This window comes from Oncorhynchus nerka, linkage group LG26, assembly GCF_034236695.1.
Source record: "Oncorhynchus nerka isolate Pitt River linkage group LG26, Oner_Uvic_2.0, whole genome shotgun sequence".
Classification (NCBI taxonomy): Eukaryota; Metazoa; Chordata; class Actinopteri; order Salmoniformes; family Salmonidae; genus Oncorhynchus; species Oncorhynchus nerka.
This window is the reverse complement of record NC_088421.1, coordinates 3582616-3601026: the sequence shown is the minus strand read 5'-3', so window position 1 is coordinate 3601026 and position 18411 is coordinate 3582616. Positions and strand designations below refer to the sequence as shown.

The following is an 18411-nucleotide window of genomic DNA, read 5'->3' as shown; positions in this document are numbered from 1 at the left end:
TCGCCAGAGGTAGCCTGACTGCCATTAGGTACCGAGATGAGATCCTCAGACCCCTTGTGAGACCATATGCTGGTGCGGTTGGCCCTGGGTTCTTCCTAATGCAAGACAATGCTAGACCTCATGTGGCTGGAGTGTGTCAGCAGTTCCTGCAAGAGGAAGGCATTGATGCTATGGACTGGCCCGCCCGTTCCCCAGACCTGAATCCAATTGAGCACATCTGGGACATCATGTCTTGCTCCATCTACCAACAGACTGCACCACAGACTGTCCAGGAGTTGGCGGATGCTTTAGTCCAGGTCTGGGAGGAGATCCCTCAGGAGACCATCCGCCACCTCATCAGGAGCATGCCCAGGCGTTGTAGGGAGGTCATACAGGCACGTGGAGGCCACACACACTACTGAGCCTCATTTTTACTTGTTTTAAGGACATTACATCAAAGTTGGATCAGCCTGTAGTGTGGTTTTCCACTTTAATTTTGAGTGTGACTCCAAATCCAGAACTCCATGGGTTGATGAATTTGATTTGCATTGATACTTTTTGTGTGATTTTGTTGTCAGCACATTCAACTATGTAAAGAAAAAAGTATTTAATAAGAATATTTCCTTCATTCAGATCTATGATGTGTTATTTTAGTGTTCCCTTTATTTTTTTGAGCAGTGTATATATAAAAGAGAGAGAGAGAGAGAGGGCGAGAGCGAGATCGTTGAAGTTGGAAGTTCACATACACCTTAGCCAAATACTTTTAAACTCAGTTTTTCACAATTCCTGACATTTAATCCTAGTAAAAATTCCCTGTCTTCGGTCAGTTAGGATCACCACTTTATTTTAAGAATGTGAAATGTCAGAATAATAGTAGAGATAATTATTTATTTAAGCTTTTATTTCTTTCATCACATTCCCAGTGGGTCAGAAGTTTGCATACACTCAATTGGTATTTGGTAGCATTGCCTTTAAATTTGGTCAAACGTGTCGGGTAGCCTTCCACAAGCTTCCCACAATAAGTTGTAATTTTCCTCCCTCAAGATGCCATCTGTTTTGTAAAGTGCACCAGTCCCTCCTGCAGCAAAGCACCCCCACAACATCACGCTGCCATCCCCGTGCTTCACGGTTGGGATGGTGTTCTTCGGCTTGCAAGCCTCACCTTTTTCCTCCAAACATAACGATGGTCATTACGGCCAAACAGTTCTATTTTTGTTTCATCAGACCAGAGGACATTTCTCAAAAAAGTACAATCTTTGTCCCCATGTGCAGTTGCAAACCGTAGTCTGGCTTTTTATGGAGATTTTGGAGCAGTGGCTTCTTCCTTGCTGAGCGGCCTTTCAGGTTGTCGATATAGGACTCGTTTCACTGTGGATATGGATACTTTTATACCTGTTTCCTCCAGCATCTTCACAAGGTCCTTTGCTGTTGTTCTGGGATTCATTTGCATTTTTCCGCACTAAAGTACGTTCATCTCTAGGAGACAGAACGAGTCTCCTTCCGGAGCAGTATGGCGGCTGCGTGGTCACATGGTGTTTATACTTGTGTACTATTGTTTGTACAGATGAACGTGGCACCTTCAGGCGTTCAGAAATTGCTCTCAAGGATGAACCAGACTTGTGGAGGTCTACAATTTGTTTTCTGAGGTCTTGGCTGATTTCTTTTGATTTTCCCATGATGTCAAGCAAATAAGCACTGAGTTTGAAGGTAGGCCTTGAAATACATCCAATACATCCATTTGACTCAAATGATGTCAATTAGCCTATCAGAAGCTTCTAAAGCCATGACATCATTTTCTGGAATTTTCCAAGCTGTTTAAAGGCACAGTCAACTTAGTGTATGTAAACTTCTGACCCACTGGAATTGTAATACAGTGAATTATAAGTTAAATAATCTGTCTGTAAACAATTGTAGATGTAGATGTCCTAACCGACTTGCCAAAACTATAGTTTGTTAACAAGAAATTTGTGGAGTGCTTGAACAATGAGCTCTAATGACTCCAACCTAAGTGTATGTAAACTTCCGACTTCAACTGTATATATATATATATATTATATATATATAAATAAATAAAACATTGAGCAAGATTTGTTCCTAAAATAGAAACCCAACTTCAGTTTCTTGGTCAAGTTATCAATGTGTTGTTTAAAATTCAGCTTTCATCTAACCAGATCCATAGATCCTTATAGGAGGTGCCCCTACCAATTTACTGGCCTTTTATAGTTCAAATCTGCAAGCGACTCCATCTGTTAACTTACTTAACTTCGGAGACCTTCTCCCTTACCTCACCTCGCTCATCAACTCATCCCTGACCGCTGGCTACGTCCCTTCTGTCTTCAAGAGAGCGAGAGTTGCACCCCTTCTGAAAAAACCTACACTCGATCCCTCCGATGTCAACAACTACAGACCAGTATCCCTTCTTTCTTTTCTCTCCAAAACTCTCGAACGTGCCGTCCTTGGCCAGCTCTCCCGCTATCTCTCTCAGAATGACCTTCTTGATCCAAATCAGTCAGGTTTCAAGACTAGTCATTCAACTGAGACTGCTCTTCTCTGTATCATGGAGGCCCTCCGCACTGCTAAAGCTAACTCTCTCTCCTCTGCTCTCATCCTTCTAGACCTATCGGCTGCCTTCGATACTGTGAACCATCAGATCCTCCTCTCCACCCTCTCCGAGTTGGGCATCTCCGGCGCGGCCCACGCTTGGATTGCGTCCTACCTGACAGGTCGCTCCTACCAGGTGGCGTGGCGAGAATCTGTCTCCTCACCACGCGCTCTCACCACTGGCGTCCCCCAGGGCTCTGTTCTAGGCCCTCTCCTATTCTCGCTATACACCAAGTCACTTGGCTCTGTCATAACCTCACATGGTCTCTCCTATCATTGCTATGCAGACGACACACAATTAATCTTCTCCTTTCCCCCTTCTGATGACCAGGTGGCGAATCGCATCTCTGCATGTCTGGCAGACATATCAGTGTGGATGACGGATCACCACCTCAAGCTGAACCTCGGCAAGACGGAGCTGCTCTTCCTCCCGAGGAAGGACTGCCCGTTCCATGATCTCGTCATCACGGTTGACAACTCCATTGTGTCCTCCTCCCAGAGCGGTAAGAACCTTGGCGTGATCCTGGACAACACCCTGTCATTCTCAACTAACATCAAGGCGGTGGCCCGTTCTTGTGGGTTCATGCTCTACAACATCCGCAGAGTACGACCCTGCCTCACACAGGAAGCAGCGCAGGTCCTAATCCAGGCACTTGTCATCTCCCGTCTGGATTACTGCAACTCGCTGTTGGCTGGGCTCCCTGCCTGTGCCATTAAACCCCTACAACTCATCCAGAACGCCGCAGCCCGTCTGGTGTTCAACCTTCCCAAGTTCTCTCACGTCACCCCGCTCCTCCGCTCTCTCCACTGGCTTCCAGTTGAAGCTCGCATCCGCTACAAGACCATGGTGCTTGCCTACGGAGCTGTGAGGGGAACGGCACCTCAGTACCTCCAGGCTCTGATCAGGCCCTACACCCAAACAAGGGCACTGCGTTCATCCACCTCTGGCCTGCTCGCCTCCCTACCACTGAGGAAGTACAGTTCCCGCGCAGCCCAGTCAAAACTGTTCGCTGCTCTGGCCCCCCAATGGTGGAACAAACTCCCTCACGACGCCAGGACAGCGGAGTCAATCACCACCTTCCGGAGACACCTGAAACCCCACCTCTTTCAGGAATACCTAGGATAGGATAAAGTAATCCTTCTCACCTCCCCCCCCTTAAAAGATTTAGATGCACTATTGTAAAGTGGCTGTTCCACTGGATGTCTTAAAGTGAACGCACCAATTTGTAAGTCGCTCTGGATAAGAGCGTCTGCTAAATGACTTAAATGTAAATGTAAATGTTAACTTTCAGGGAAGAGAAAACCATACATTTCCTTTTCTACACATTAAGCACACGTTTCAATTGGAAAAGCTGCCTTTGAAAAACATCAAAAGCCAACTGTAAGTCCTGAAAAGCCTTCTCAATATTAGATGCGCTAGAATAAATAATTGTGTCATCAGCGTACAGATGGAGAGTTGCAGAGTCAACAGAGTCTTCCCTATTATCATGTACAGTGGGGCAAAAAAGTATTTAGTCAGCCACCAATTGTGCAAGTTCTCCCACTTAAAAAGATGAGAGAGGCCTGTAATTTTCATCATAGGTACATTTCAACTATGACAGACAAAATGAGAAAATAAATTCCAGAAAATCACATTGTAGGATTTTTAATGAATTTATTTGCAAATTATGGTGGAAAATAAGTATTTGGTCACCTACAAACAAGCAAGATTTCTGGCTCTCACAGGCCTGTAACTTCTTTAAGAGGCTCCTCTGTCCTCCACCCATTACCTGTATTAATGGCACCTGTTTGAACTTGTTATCAGTATAAAAGACACCTGTCCACAACCTCAAACAGTCACACTCCAAACTCCACTATGGCCAAGACCAAAGAGCTGTCAAAGGACACCAGAAACAAAATTGTAGACCTGCACCAGGCTGGGAAGACTGAATCTGCAATAGGTAAGCAGCTTGGTTTGAATAAATCAACTGTGGGAGTAATTATTAGGAAATGGAAGACATACAAGACCACTGATAATCTCCCTCGATCTGGGGCTCCACGCAAGATCTCACCCCGTGGGGTCAAAATTATCACAAGAACGGTGAGCAAAAATCACAAAACCACACGGGGGGACCTAGTGAATGACCTGCAGAGAGCTGGGACCAAAGTAACAAAGCCTACCATCAGTAACACACTACGCCGCCAGGGACTCAAATCCTGCAGTGCCAGACGTGTCCCCCTGCTTAAGCCAGTACATGTCCAGGCCCGTCTGAAGTTTGCTAGAGAGCATTTGGATGATCCAGAAGAAGATTGGGAGAATGTCATATGGTCAGATCAATCCAAAATATAACTTTTTGGTAAAAACTCAACTCGTCGTGTTTGGAGGACAAAGAATGCTGTGTTGCATCCAAAGAACACCATACCTACTGTGAAGCATGGGGGTGGAAACATCATGCTTTGGGGCTGTTTTTCTGCAAAGGGACCAGGACGACTGATCCGTGTAAAGGAAAGAATGAATGGGGCCATGTATCGTGAGATTTTGAGTGAAAACCTCCTTCCATCAGCAAGGGCATTGAAGATGAAACGTGGCTGGGTCTTTCAGCATGACAATGATCCCAAACACACCGCCCGGGCAACGAAGGAGTGGCTTCGTAAGAAGCATTTCAAGGTCCTGGAGTGGCCTAGCCAGTCTCCAGATCTCAACCCCATAGAACATCTTTGGAGACAGTTGAAAGTCTGTGTTGCCCAGCAACAGCCCCAAAACATCACTGCTCTAGAGGAGATCTGTATGGAGGAATGGGCCAAAATACCAGCAACAGTGTGTGAAAACCTTGTGAAGACTTACAGAAAACATTTGACCTCTGTCATTGCCAACAAAGGGTATATAACAAAGTATTGAGATAAACTTTTGTTATTGACCAAATACTTATTTTCCACCATAATTTGCAAATAAATTCATTAAAAATCCTACAATGTGATATTCTGGTTTTTTTTCTCATTTTGTCTGTCATAGTTGAAGTGTACATGTGATGAAAATTACAGGCCTCTCTCATATTTTTAAGTGGGAGAACTTGCACAATTGGTGGCTGACTAAATACTTTTTTGCCCCACAGTATATAACTTGTAAAAAAAAAGGATCAGACCTAAAATTGAGCCCTGGGGAACTATTTTTGTAAGCCTTGTAAACTCAGATGTCACACCCTCCTGAGCTACACACTGTGTTCTGTCTGAAAGGTAGTTCTGGAACCAATCCAATGAATCAACACTTAAACCAACCTTTTTTAGTCTATACAGGGCATGGTCAACAGTGTCCAAGGCCTTCGATAAGTCAATCAAAAAGTGAAAAGGCAGTGATCTGTCTTGTCCTGAGCATCTAGAATATCACAACCTTAATTACTGCAATAATTGTACTATGCTTGGCTCTAAAAACCCGACTGGAATTGAGATAAAATTGAGTTATTGTAAAGAAAGTCTTTCAACTGCGAGTTCACCAGGTTTTCCAAAACATTTGCCAGTGCAGACAGTTTAGATAAGAGACGATTGTGATCCAACAGGGATAACCCCCTCCACCCTTATGTAAGCAGGCTGCTTTCCAGACGTAGGCTGCAGGAATGCCTGCTCACAGAACTGCGTAAAATGTAGTTGGACTATGAACTCGAGGGGGCACTTTTTGGTGTCTATAACGCAAGCAACTGCACACCGATCATTTAAATCATTAGGGAAAATAACAACGGCCGAGTATTTATGGGGATGGTTAATAACATCAATAAGTGTTGAGTTAAGAGATGTCTTTTGGACTGAGTCTTGTGACTGCATTTATAATGTGAGTAAAATGCAGTGTATTGCACAGTTTGGAGATAACCAGTCCCAGTTTATAGGACCATATCATTTCCTCCCCAACCGCGCATCAGTTCAGCCAGAGAATCCAGGGATTCTACTTTTGCAGGTGGAGGTCTACGACATCCCACTATATCTTAAGTTCACAGCTTTCGATAACTGCAGTTTCAATGCTAAAAACTCAAACTGTTTTGGTTTAGATAAAGACCTTAGCTCAGTAGCCACATATCTGTCTAATATAGATGGCTATGCGTCCTCCCCCTTACTTCGCCAGTCACAGAAATAAACATCATAACCATCCAAGCCTCGAGACTGATTTGGAACCGATTTCTTAAGCCAGGTCTCGGACAGAACTAAGACATCTGGGTCAGCAGTGTGAACCTAGACTTTTATCATGTCAATTTCCGGCATTAGGCTCCTCACATTAATATGCATCAGTCCCAACCCTGATCTAGTTTTAAAATCATTTGGAGTGGGAAGTTCATCCATAGCCAATGGGTCTGGGTCTAGGGGGAATGTTTCCTGATCCATAGCCAATGGGCCTGGGTTTAGGTGAATGTTTCCTGATCCATAGCCAATGGGCCTGGGTTTAGGTGAATGTTTCCTGATCCATAGCCAATGGGCCTGGGTTTGGGTGAATGTTTCCTGACACCTAAAGCAGACAAATAATAAAACACCGTGATGTGTTTCTTCCTCAAATCTCTCTGCACTTTGATGATTTCAAATAATCCAAACTACAGTCATCTGATACAACAAACACCGTTTTCAGCCAGACCAAACCCTGTAGATGGAAATGTTTTATGAACATGTCACAGTAGGAGTCAAATGGTAACACAATGGGATCCCTCTGAAAGATAAAAGCTGCTATAACATCAGTTAAAGTAGAGTCTAGCGGTATCTCTGGGTGAGGGAGATGAAATTGCACAGTCTGAATGATCAAAAACAATAAGCCATAACCCATGTACGCAGCAATTAAAACCATTTGTACAAAAATACATTTTAACCACTGAATCCAACAGTTCACACAAAAAGAAAACAACTTAAAATATGCTGAGTCAGTCTTTTGAATCCTTAAATTCCCTAAAAAAATGCTGTAGCCTACACGTCTAGTAGCGTTAGAAACCAAGTGGGTGCCCGAGCGTTCGTGCCTTGGTTCCTGTGACGACCCTTCCACTCTGTCTGCCGTATCCTCTCTCTTTGCTCTGGTTTTCTTTATTAGGATGTCGGTTGGCGGAGCCGGGAGGGTCGTCAGCGAAATGGGACACACCTGGGCCCAGGTGTGTCCCGGGATAAATTACACCTCTTCCCCAATCATTGAAGAGGCTCTCTCCATGCAGACACACTGTTTGATTTTGGTTGTGGCGTTTTTGTGTCCGGCTTGCTTTGGCATCTTTCAACACTCCTCGTAATCACATCTATACACGAGACCACTCACGTACACTACTGACTATACATACACCATTGTTTATTTGCATATACAGTTGAAGTCGGACGTTTACATACACTTAGGTTGGAGTCATTAAAACTTGTTTTTCAACCACTCCACAAATTTCTTGTTAACAAACTATAGTTTTGGCAAGTCGGTTAGGACATCTACTTTGTGCATGACACAAGTCATTTTTCCCAAATATTTTTTGACAGATTATTTCACTTGTAATTCCAGTGGGTCAGAAGTTTACATACACTAAGTTGACTGTGCATTTAAACAGCTTAGAAATTTTCTGAAAATTATGTCATGGCTTTAGAAGCTTCTGATAGGCTAATTGACATCATTTGAGTCAATTGGAGGTGTACCTGTGGATGTATTTCAAGGCCTAACTTCAAACTCAGTGCTTCTTTGCTTGACATCATGGGAAAATCAAAAGAAGTCAGCCAAGATGGTATGATGGCGCCGGAGGAGATGGTCGCCGTTTTACGGTCTCCTAACCAATTGTGCTATTATGTGTTTTTTTTTTGCGATAGTTGTAAATTATTTTGTACATAAATGTTTCTGCAACCGTATCTTACAGCAGAAAAGAGCTTCTGGATATCAGGACAGCGATCACTCACCTCGGATTAGACAAAGATTTCTTCAACAACAACAGCAGCAAGCAGGACTCACACGATATTCTCCGAACACCCCACAGGGCAGACATCCCAATCATTCACAAAAGGAAGCTACGCAGAGGAAGAAGAGCCGGATGCCTCGTCCGGACCAGCAGAAGACAACTAGGAAAGCTGCCGTTACCGTCAATATTACTCGCCAACATGCAATCATTGGACAATAAACTAGACGAGGTACGATCACTAATATCCTACCAACGGGACATCAAAAACTAATATCCTATGTTTCACGGAATCGTGGCTGAATGACGACATGGATATTCAGTTAGCGGGATACACGCTGCACCGGCAGGATAGAACAGCACACTCCGGTAAGACGAGGGGGGGGGGGGCGGTCTGTGCATATTTGTAAACAACAGCTGGTGCATGAAATCTAAGGAAGTCTCTAGAATTTGCTCGCCTGAAGTTGAGTATATTGTAATAAACTGCAGGCCAAACTACTTGCCTAAAGAGTTCTCAGCTATACATTTCGTGGCTATTTATTTACCACCACAGACAGATGCTGGCACTAAGACCACACTCAGTCAGCTGTATAATGAAATAAGCAAACAGGAAACCACTCACCCAGGGGCGGCGCTCCTAGTGGCCGGAGACTTTAATGCAGGGAAACTTAAATCAGTTCTACCAAATCTCTATCAACATGTTAAATGTGCAACCAGAGAAAAAAAAATCTAGATCACCTGTACTCCACACACAGAGACGCGTACAAATCTCTCCCTCGCCCTCCATTTGGTAAATCCGACCACAACTCTATCTTCCCGATTCCTGCTTACAAGCAAAAATTAAAGCAGGGAGCACCAGTGACTCGGTCTATAAAAAAATAGTCAGATGAAGCAGATGCTAAACTACAGGACTGCTTTGCTATCACAGACTGGAACATGTTCCGGGATTCTTCCGATGACATTGAGGAATACACCACATCAGTCACTGGCTTTATCAATAAGTGCACTGATGACGTCGTCCCCACAGTGACTGTACGTACATACCCCAACCAGAAGCCAAGGATTACAGGCAACATTCGCACTGAGCTAAAGGATAGAGCTGCCGCTTTCAAGGTGCAGGACTCTAACCCGGAAGCTTACAAGAAATCCCGCTATGCCCTGCGACAAACCATCAAACAGGCAAAGCGTCAATACAGGGCTAAGATTGAATCATACTACACTGGCTCCGACGCTCGTCGGATGTGGCAGGGCTTGCAAACTACTACAGACTACAAAGGGCAGCACAGCCGCGAGCTGCCCAGTGACACGAGCCTACCAGACGAGCTAAATCACTTCTATGCTCGCTTCGAGGCAAGCAACACTGAGGCATGCATGAGAGCATCAGCTGTTCCGGATGACTGTGTAATCACGCTCTCCGTAGCCGACGTGAGTAAGACCTTTAAACAGGTCAACATACACAAGGCTGCGGGGCCAGACGGATGACCAGGACGTGTGCCCCGGGCATGTGCTGACCAACTGGCAGGTGTATTCACTGACATTTTCAACATGTCCCTGATTGAGTCTGTAATACCAACATGCTTCAAGCAGAACACCATAGTCCCTGTGCCCAAGAACACAAAGGCAACCTGCCTAAATGACTACAGACCTGTAGCACTCACGTCCGTAGCCATGAAGTGCTTTGAAAGGCTGGTAATGGCTCACATCAACACCATTATCCCAGAAACCCTAGACCCACTCCAATTTGCATACCGCCCAAACAGATCCACAGATCATGCAATCTCTATTGCACTCCACACTGCCCTTTCCCACCTGGACAAAAGGAACACCTATGTGAGAATGCAGTTCATTGACTACAGCTCAGCGTTCAACACCATAGTACCCTCAAAGCTCATCCCTAAGCTAAGGATCCTGGGACTAAACACCTCCCTCTGCAACTGGATCCTGGACTTCCTGACAGGCCGCCCCCAGGTGGTGAGGGTAGGTAGCAACACATCTGCCACGCTGATCCTCAACACTGGAGCTCCCCAGGGGTGCGTGCTCAGTCCCCTCCTGTACTCCCTGTTCACCCACGACTGCATGGACAGGCACGACTCCAACACCATCATTAAGTTTGCTGACGACACAACAGTGGTAGGCCTGATGACCGACAACGACGAGACAGCCTATAGGGAGGAGGTCAGAGACCTGGCCGGGTGGTTCCAGAATAACAACCTATCCCTCAATGTAACCAAGACTAAGGAGATGATTGTGGACTACAGGAAAAGGAGCACCGAGCACGTCCCCCTTTTCATCGACGGGGCTGTAGTGGAGCAGTTTGGGAGCTTCAAATTCCTTGGTGTCCACATCAACAACAAGCTAGATTGGTCCAAGCACACCAAGACAGTTGTGAAGAGGGCACGACAAAGCCTATTCCCCCTCATGAAACGAAAAAGATTTGGCTTTTTAAAAAATCTTTATTTAACCAGGCAAGTCAGTTAAGAACAAATTCTTATTTTCAATGACGGCCTAGGAACAGTGCTTTAGCTGCCTGTTCAGGGGCAGAATGACAGATTTGTACCTTGTCAGCTCGGGGGTTTGAATTTGCAACCTTCCGGTTACTAGTCCAACGCTCTAACCACTAGGCTACCCTGCCGCATGGGTCCTGAGATCCTCAAAAGGTTCTACAGCTGCAACATCGAGAGCATGTTGCATCACTGCCTGGTACGGCAATTGCTCGGCCTCCGACCGCAAGGCACTTCCGAGGGTAGTGCGTACGGCCCAGTACATCATTGGGGGAAAGCTGCCTGCCATCCAGGACCTCTACACCAGAGGAAGGCCCTAGAAATTGTCAAATACCCCAGCCACCCCAGTCATAGACTGTTCTCTCTACTACCGCATGGCAAGCTGTACCGGAGTGCCAAGTCTAGGACAAAAAAGGCTTCTCAACAGTTTTTACCCCCAAGCCATAAGAATCCTGAACAGGTAACCAATGGTTACCCGGACTATTTGCATTGTGTGCCTCCCCTGTTTACACCTGTTGTATTCGGTGCACGTGACAAATAAACTTTGATTTGAAGACATCAGGGAAAAAAACGTAAAAACTCAACAAGTCTGGTTCATCCTTGGCATTGCCAGGTGCTAAAATAGAACTTGGTTCTATTTGTCACACTTGATGCGCTGCATGTCCTGCCTCTCCCATCTCGTCATTGGTTTTTAGGAGTATATACCCACATGGGTGATTGAAAGATGAACTGAGGTCCACACTCCAATCCAGTTGGTGGTGGTAATGCACCTTAAAGTTGGTTACCAACTGCCATATAAAGTCCAAAAAACAAGAAGCCTGAAGGAGGAGAGATTACTATAAACTAACTCGGTTTACCCTTTTATCTTTGGATTAATTGTTGGAGTAGAGGACCTTGTGCATTTCAGGTAAAATAACAACCCAGGTAGCCAGGTGCACTGTGTTTCCTCCGACACATTGGTGCGGCTGGCTTTTGGGTTGGATGCGCGCTGTGTTAAGAAGCAGTGCGGCTTGGTTGGGTTGTGTTTCGGAGGACGCATGGCTTTCAACCTTCATCTCTCCCGAGCCCGTACAGGGATGAGACAAGATAGTAATTACTAACAAGTGGACACCACGAAATTGGGGAGAAGAGGGGTTAAAATAAATACAAATAATAATAATAATTTAAAAAACAACCCAATGTTTATCCCAGCACAAATTAGCTAGCAATAGCAAGCTTAATGCTTTTCGACCTGTCCCCAAATTAATATAGTGTGATCAAAATCAACATGCGCACGATGGCGCACGTGAGCGGTCTGGTCAGCATTTTAGAATGCTAGGGCGTTCAACAGCTGCTGCAGGAATGTGTTGACAGGGATTTCGCCCAGTGTGTGGATATGGTCAATGCGCCCAGTAGCCTTGCAGTATGCTACCGCACAGTGAGGCAGCAGTGGGCCCAGTAGATGGGCCAATCACCGGTGGCGAGTCCACCCAGCAGGGATATCCTGAGCTAGGAAGCCCAGCGCATCTAGACGTTATGTCACAGCGCAGATACCGACCTCTGGCTTCCACCACACAGCACAGCAAGGCAGGAAAGGAGTCAGAAGACTCCGGTAGATTGCCGGAACACAGATGGAAAACCTGACGGTGGAGGAGTATCCAAGGCTAGTCGGCCCAAGCGTGTCTAGACAGTCAGTCACAGCACAGATGCATCCTCTCTCGGCTTTCATGTAGAAACCGGCAGAGGTCACTGCTTGGTTAACTAGCGATTTTAACACATTGATTGCTTTGATCCTGTAGGATTTTAGATTTTGCCACTTGTTTGTTGACAACTCTCTAAGTAATAAAAACTTGTAACACTTGACACAAACAAAGTGTGACACAACACGCTTAGCGACACTGCCCTGTCCGTACAAATGTAAAGTGTCGGTACCATGCCTTACGAGCTGAAATACAAGATCCCAGGACTAAACCGCATGTTCAATGGAAATCCTTCATTTAAATCGTTTTTTTTTTGTCTAGGACTAGGCGGAAACGGACCCTACAACTTTCAAACAGACTGAGCCTAGATGGAGTAAAAGAAAGCAAAACAGAAAAACTGCGATTGAAATGTAGATAAAGGTAACAGGAAAGAGATCAGGTTCAAAACCTCTCTGCTCTTATTGTATTTGTTACATTTTGTAGCAACCTCTTCTCCTCACCAATCCTCTCTCCTGTCTCTTCTTATTTACATTTTAGTCATTTAGAAGACACTCTTATCCAGAGCGACTTACAGTAGTGAGAAAATACTCAGTAGTGAGTATTTTCATACTTTTTTGGTGCTGGATGGGAATTGAACCCACAATCCTAGCGCTGCAAGCAGCCATGTGCTACCAACTGCGCTACACGGGACTAACAACTGCGCTACACTTGTCTCCTCTCCTGGGCTGTAAGCTGTGCTGACAGAAGGAGCTCTTTCGGCTGTGTGAACTCACCATCTGATCGGGACTGGCATGTCCATGTCCACACACACACACACACACACACACACACACACACACACACACACACACACACACACCTATGTATTACTAGTGTGGGTGGATGGCTAGTGCAAGAGGGAAATAGGTGTATATGATGTGCAAATGTATGTAAGTGTGTGTGAGTGCAGTGTTTCCCCATATTCATTTAGCAGCAGTGGCCCACCACTGCTAGTTTTGCCACCGCTACAAAAAATATGATGTAATATTTTATATATATAGATTTCTGCCAAGATGCGCTTTTAAATGTATAGTCATTGGCTCAATGATTGAAAGTCGATGGTGTGTGTGTGTGTGTGTGTGTGTGTGTGTGTGTGTGTGTGTGTGTGTGTGTGTGTGTGCGCAAGAGCGTGTTTTTGGGATAGGTATTTGAAGGTAATGTCTGTGTTCGAGTACTCTCATGAAAACAAATGTACAGTACTGTTTGCGTTAAACATGGCTGAAGGCGAAAAAAGCTTGTGGTATGCCATCGGTTGTTCCAAATACTGCTTGTTCTGATACACAACTTTAACATTCACTGCCCTTGACATACTCACATCTGACAGACATGTTGTCAGCGCTTTTAAATGTAACCTGCTAAATAGTTGCATTTGAACATTTTGAGTACTCAATATTTAATGGAGGCCAAACACCGATTCCAGTACTTGAGTACTTGTGTGTGTACATGCGTGTGTGTCTCGCTCTGAGTAGCCTACATGTGTAAATTGAGGGGCCCTCTCTAATGCCATTTGACATGCTTCTCAACTTCTCTCTTGTCGTAACTAATCCTTCTCTCAATCCATCCCCCCCCAACCCTCCACCCATCACCCGCTCTACTCTTCAAGTTTAATTGCTTTTCTGTCCACTGTCAAACAGCGTTTTGACAGGCCAATCTTCCCAACCAAATATTTATAAACGTTAAAGCCGACGTGTTGAGAGCTACCCAGCAGAGAGAGAAGGATGAGGGTGGAGGGGTGGCTGGGGGGGGTTAGATTATGGGATCACCCTGCTCTATACAGAGCTACGGTGTCTATCTGACTTCATCAGCGTGTGTGTGTGTGTGTGTGTGTGTGTGTGTGTGTGTGTGTGGCCTCAGCTTCCCTATTTAACATGGTTACAGATCCACTTCATTTCTCCCCACACTCTCTAATCGGGTTAACTCTACATACTGGAGAGGGATGGAAACACACACACACACACCACATACCCACACATGCGGTCATGGTAGAAAGGGAGGATTGTGATGGTTGGGAACCATAATCTGACAGAGTGCTATTTAAGACTGTTCCAGTATCTTAACTACAGTACAGTGATTCAGACATGGGGTATATGTTGTGATACATTGGGTTAGTTACATGTGACTCAGAGGCAAACCGAGACACCACATCATGTAGAGAGAGTGACACCACATCATGTAGAGAGAGTGACACCACATCATGTAGAGAGAGTGACACCACATCATGTAGAGAGAGTGACACCACATCATGTAGAGAGAGTGACACCACATCATGTAGAGAGAGTGACACCACATCATGACACCACATCATGTAGAGAGTGACACCACATCATGTAGAGAGTGACACCACATCATGTAGAGAGAGTGACACCACATCATGTAGAGAGTGACACCACATCATGTAGAGAGAGTGACACCACATCATGTAGAGAGAGTGACACCACATCATGTAGAGAGAGTGACACCACATCATGTAGAGAGAGTGACACCACATCATGTAGAGAGAGTGACACCACATCATGTAGAGTGAGTGACACCACATCATGTAGAGAGAGTGATCGGTGTAATTTGATCATAATATTGTCATATTAGTGTGAGGGATGCTGCAGGTCACCAGCAGTCAGTCACTCTAGATAGATTCCAAATATACTGCATCCTCACACACAAACACACCACACACACACACACACATGCCTCTCCTCCCCTCCCCTTCCCTCCCTCCATCCCTCTCCTCCCTCCCCTGATCTACCCACCTGTCCTGTTGATCTCGATGATCTCCTCCTGGGCCAGAGGGCAGTCCCCTCCCCCCAGGCTGCCTGAGCTCACCATACCCGGCCCGGCGGTGGCCATGGCCAGGGCGTCTGGCTTGCAGTAGTTGGGCGAGCCCGGCATGGTGGGCCGAGGGATGTGCTTGCCCTTCCTCTTGGGCAGCTTCTGCTTGGCCATGGCCAGTGAGTAGTACATGCCAAAGTTGTTGACGATGACGGGCACAGGCATGGCGATGGTCAGCACCCCCGCCAGGGCGCACAGCGCGCCCACCAGCATCCCCGACCACGTCTCGGGGTACATGTCCCCGTAGCCCAGAGTGGTCATGGTGACCACGGCCCACCAGAAGCCAATGGGGATGTTCTTGAAGTTTGTGTGTTTGGCGGCCGTGGGGTCGTCAGGGTCGGCGCCGATGCGCTCGGCGTAGTAGATCATGGTGGCGAAGATGAGCACTCCGAGGGCGAGGAAGATGATGAGGAGGAGGAACTCGTTGGTACTGGCGCGGAGCGTGTGGCCCAGCACCCGCAGGCCCACGAAGTGACGAGTCAACTTGAAGATACGCAGGATCCTGACGAAGCGCACCACTCGCAGGAAGCCCAACACGTCTTTGGCGGCTTTGGAATCCAGGCCGCTCAGCGCCACCTCCAGGTAGAAGGGCATGATGGCAATAAAGTCAATGATATTGAGGGTGCTACTGAAGAACTCCTTCTTGCAGGGGCAGAAGATCACGCGCATCATGACCTCGATGGTGAACCAGATGACGCACGTTCCCTCCACATAGGTGAGCCAGCCGTCGGTCACCACCTCGTAGACGATCTCCTGGCGCGTCACATTGTCCACCGTCACGTTCTCTGTTTTGTTGTAGATGGTGTTGAAGGCCTCGTGCGTCTCCAGGCAGAAGGTGGTGATGGAGATGAGGATGAACAGAAGGGAGAGGAACGCACAGTACTGTAGGAGAGAAGAGAGGGAGAGAGAGATGGTTAGGTTCAAGTTTTTTTTTTTTACTTAGTTGCCAGTTACAGGATTATGTTTCTTGGGCTCATTGAATTGTCACCGAAGCCAAAGGATCACATGGATTTACAGATGAATGTCATTCACATACAGGTATCACTGAAAACATGCAGCAACTGAGGTTAACCTAAACTGATAAAAAAAAACATAAAAAACACCAATGTTCCCAGACGCACGAATAGATCTGTTCGACACAGTTTAAGGTCCAACGCCAACGATTACACAGAAACTCTGATGAACTCAGCAGGTCAACTGAACAAACCACATAGCAACCATGCAGTTAGGATTGGGGAGTAACGGATTACATGGGTTACTCAAAAAGATTACAAACTCTGACCGCAATTCGTTACGTTACCAGCAAAAATATTGTATAAAAACTAGATGGTTACTTCTAGGATTACTTTTACATTCAGAAAAGACGTTTGCGCAAAATGTATTTGACACCTTTTTGTTCTTTCAATGACATTCAAATCAGCATAGGTGCAAATTTCCGTTTGTTTCCGCCTGAGCGAGTCTGACCACAAGTCAGAGACCAATATGATGACACACCAAATTAGCTGAAATCACTCAGTTCTGCCTCAAGGACAAGACTCATAAATGTACACCTGCTTAAGAGGCATTAGAAGAAGACAAAACATTTATATTACCAATTGAACATCTATTGCAGCATAAATCAATGCTAGAGTTGACATAACTGGCCATGTATGGATGTAGGCTTCTACTACAGATAATAATACAATTAGGCTATATCTTTACATAGAAAAACAACAGTCTTGTCAGATATTTTGTCCAATTAATGTAATACCCTTTGATCTTCAAAAAAAAAGAAAAGGAAATGGGCCTAGCTATGGATATATAGATTAGCCAAATTGTTTTAACTGAGCTGCTATATTGTAAACATTTATGAAAACAAAAATGTGCTTTTTGGTCTTCATTTAAGGTTTGGGTTTCGGCATTCGGGTTAGCAGTGTGGGTTAGGTTTAAATTCCGACTACCCTGTGCAAACGGAAGATGGACGCCACAAACGTGTAGTCACTGAAAAAATACTTTCTGCTGCAACTGTTAAAACCAGTGTGTATTTTACATTTGTGAAATTATTTTTGGTGTTTAAACAGAACATATAAGGTCCTTGGCTCCTTAGTAATGTTAGCATATCAAACATGAACGCTCCTCATACGAAAATAAAAGTTCATTTTTCTTTATATCATGTAAGTCAACACCGTTGAGCTTCCCTTTGTAAAAGCTACGGCGACAATTTTAGAACATGACAGGTTAATGCAATACCATGGGGCGGCAGGGTAGCCTAGTGGTTAGAGCGTTGGACTAGTAACCGGAAGGTTGCAAGTTCAAATCCCCGAGCTGGCAAGGTACAAATCTGTCGTTCTGCCCCTGAACAGGCAGTTTAACCCACTGTTCCTAGGCCGTCATTGAAAATAAGAATTTGTTCATAACTGACTTGCCTACTTAAATAAAGGTAAAATACAAATATCAGGTGAACACTCAATAAAACGAGTTTTTAAAATATAATGAAAATGTCTGTACATTGCTCTGCTATTAGTATTTTTACTATGTGCATGTTGGGTTCAAGGGTAATTCTGTTTACACTCCCCTGCTTAGAGGGGGGCAACTGTAGAACGAGTGTTGTGCTGAGGTTGCATTCCAGACGTGAGAAATACGCAATATTACAGTCATGTCTCTCGAGGATAGATACCTCCTAGAATCTCTCGAAATTCTCCTTAATTCTCGTCAATGAGAATAGACCCATAGATTTGGCCTATCAGCTGACAGTGAGTGTAAATAAACAGGGTGGCTGTGCTGCGTTTTGGGTCATTGCAGTGGTACTGTGCTTCTGATAAGAGACGGAAGACAGGTGGCGCCAGACACCATGAACAACAGACCGAGAGAGAGAGAGAGAGAGAGAGAGAGAGAGATGCAGCTAATACAGTATGGGCATTCTGCTGCAATCTCATTGAAGCTGCA

General features: G+C 45.3%; 1 pseudogene; it reads right to left on the bottom strand.

Moving 5' to 3' along the window:
- Window positions 1-18411, bottom strand: part of LOC115110048 (potassium voltage-gated channel subfamily C member 1-like) — a 90804-nt pseudogene that overhangs the window by 31633 nt on the left and 40760 nt on the right.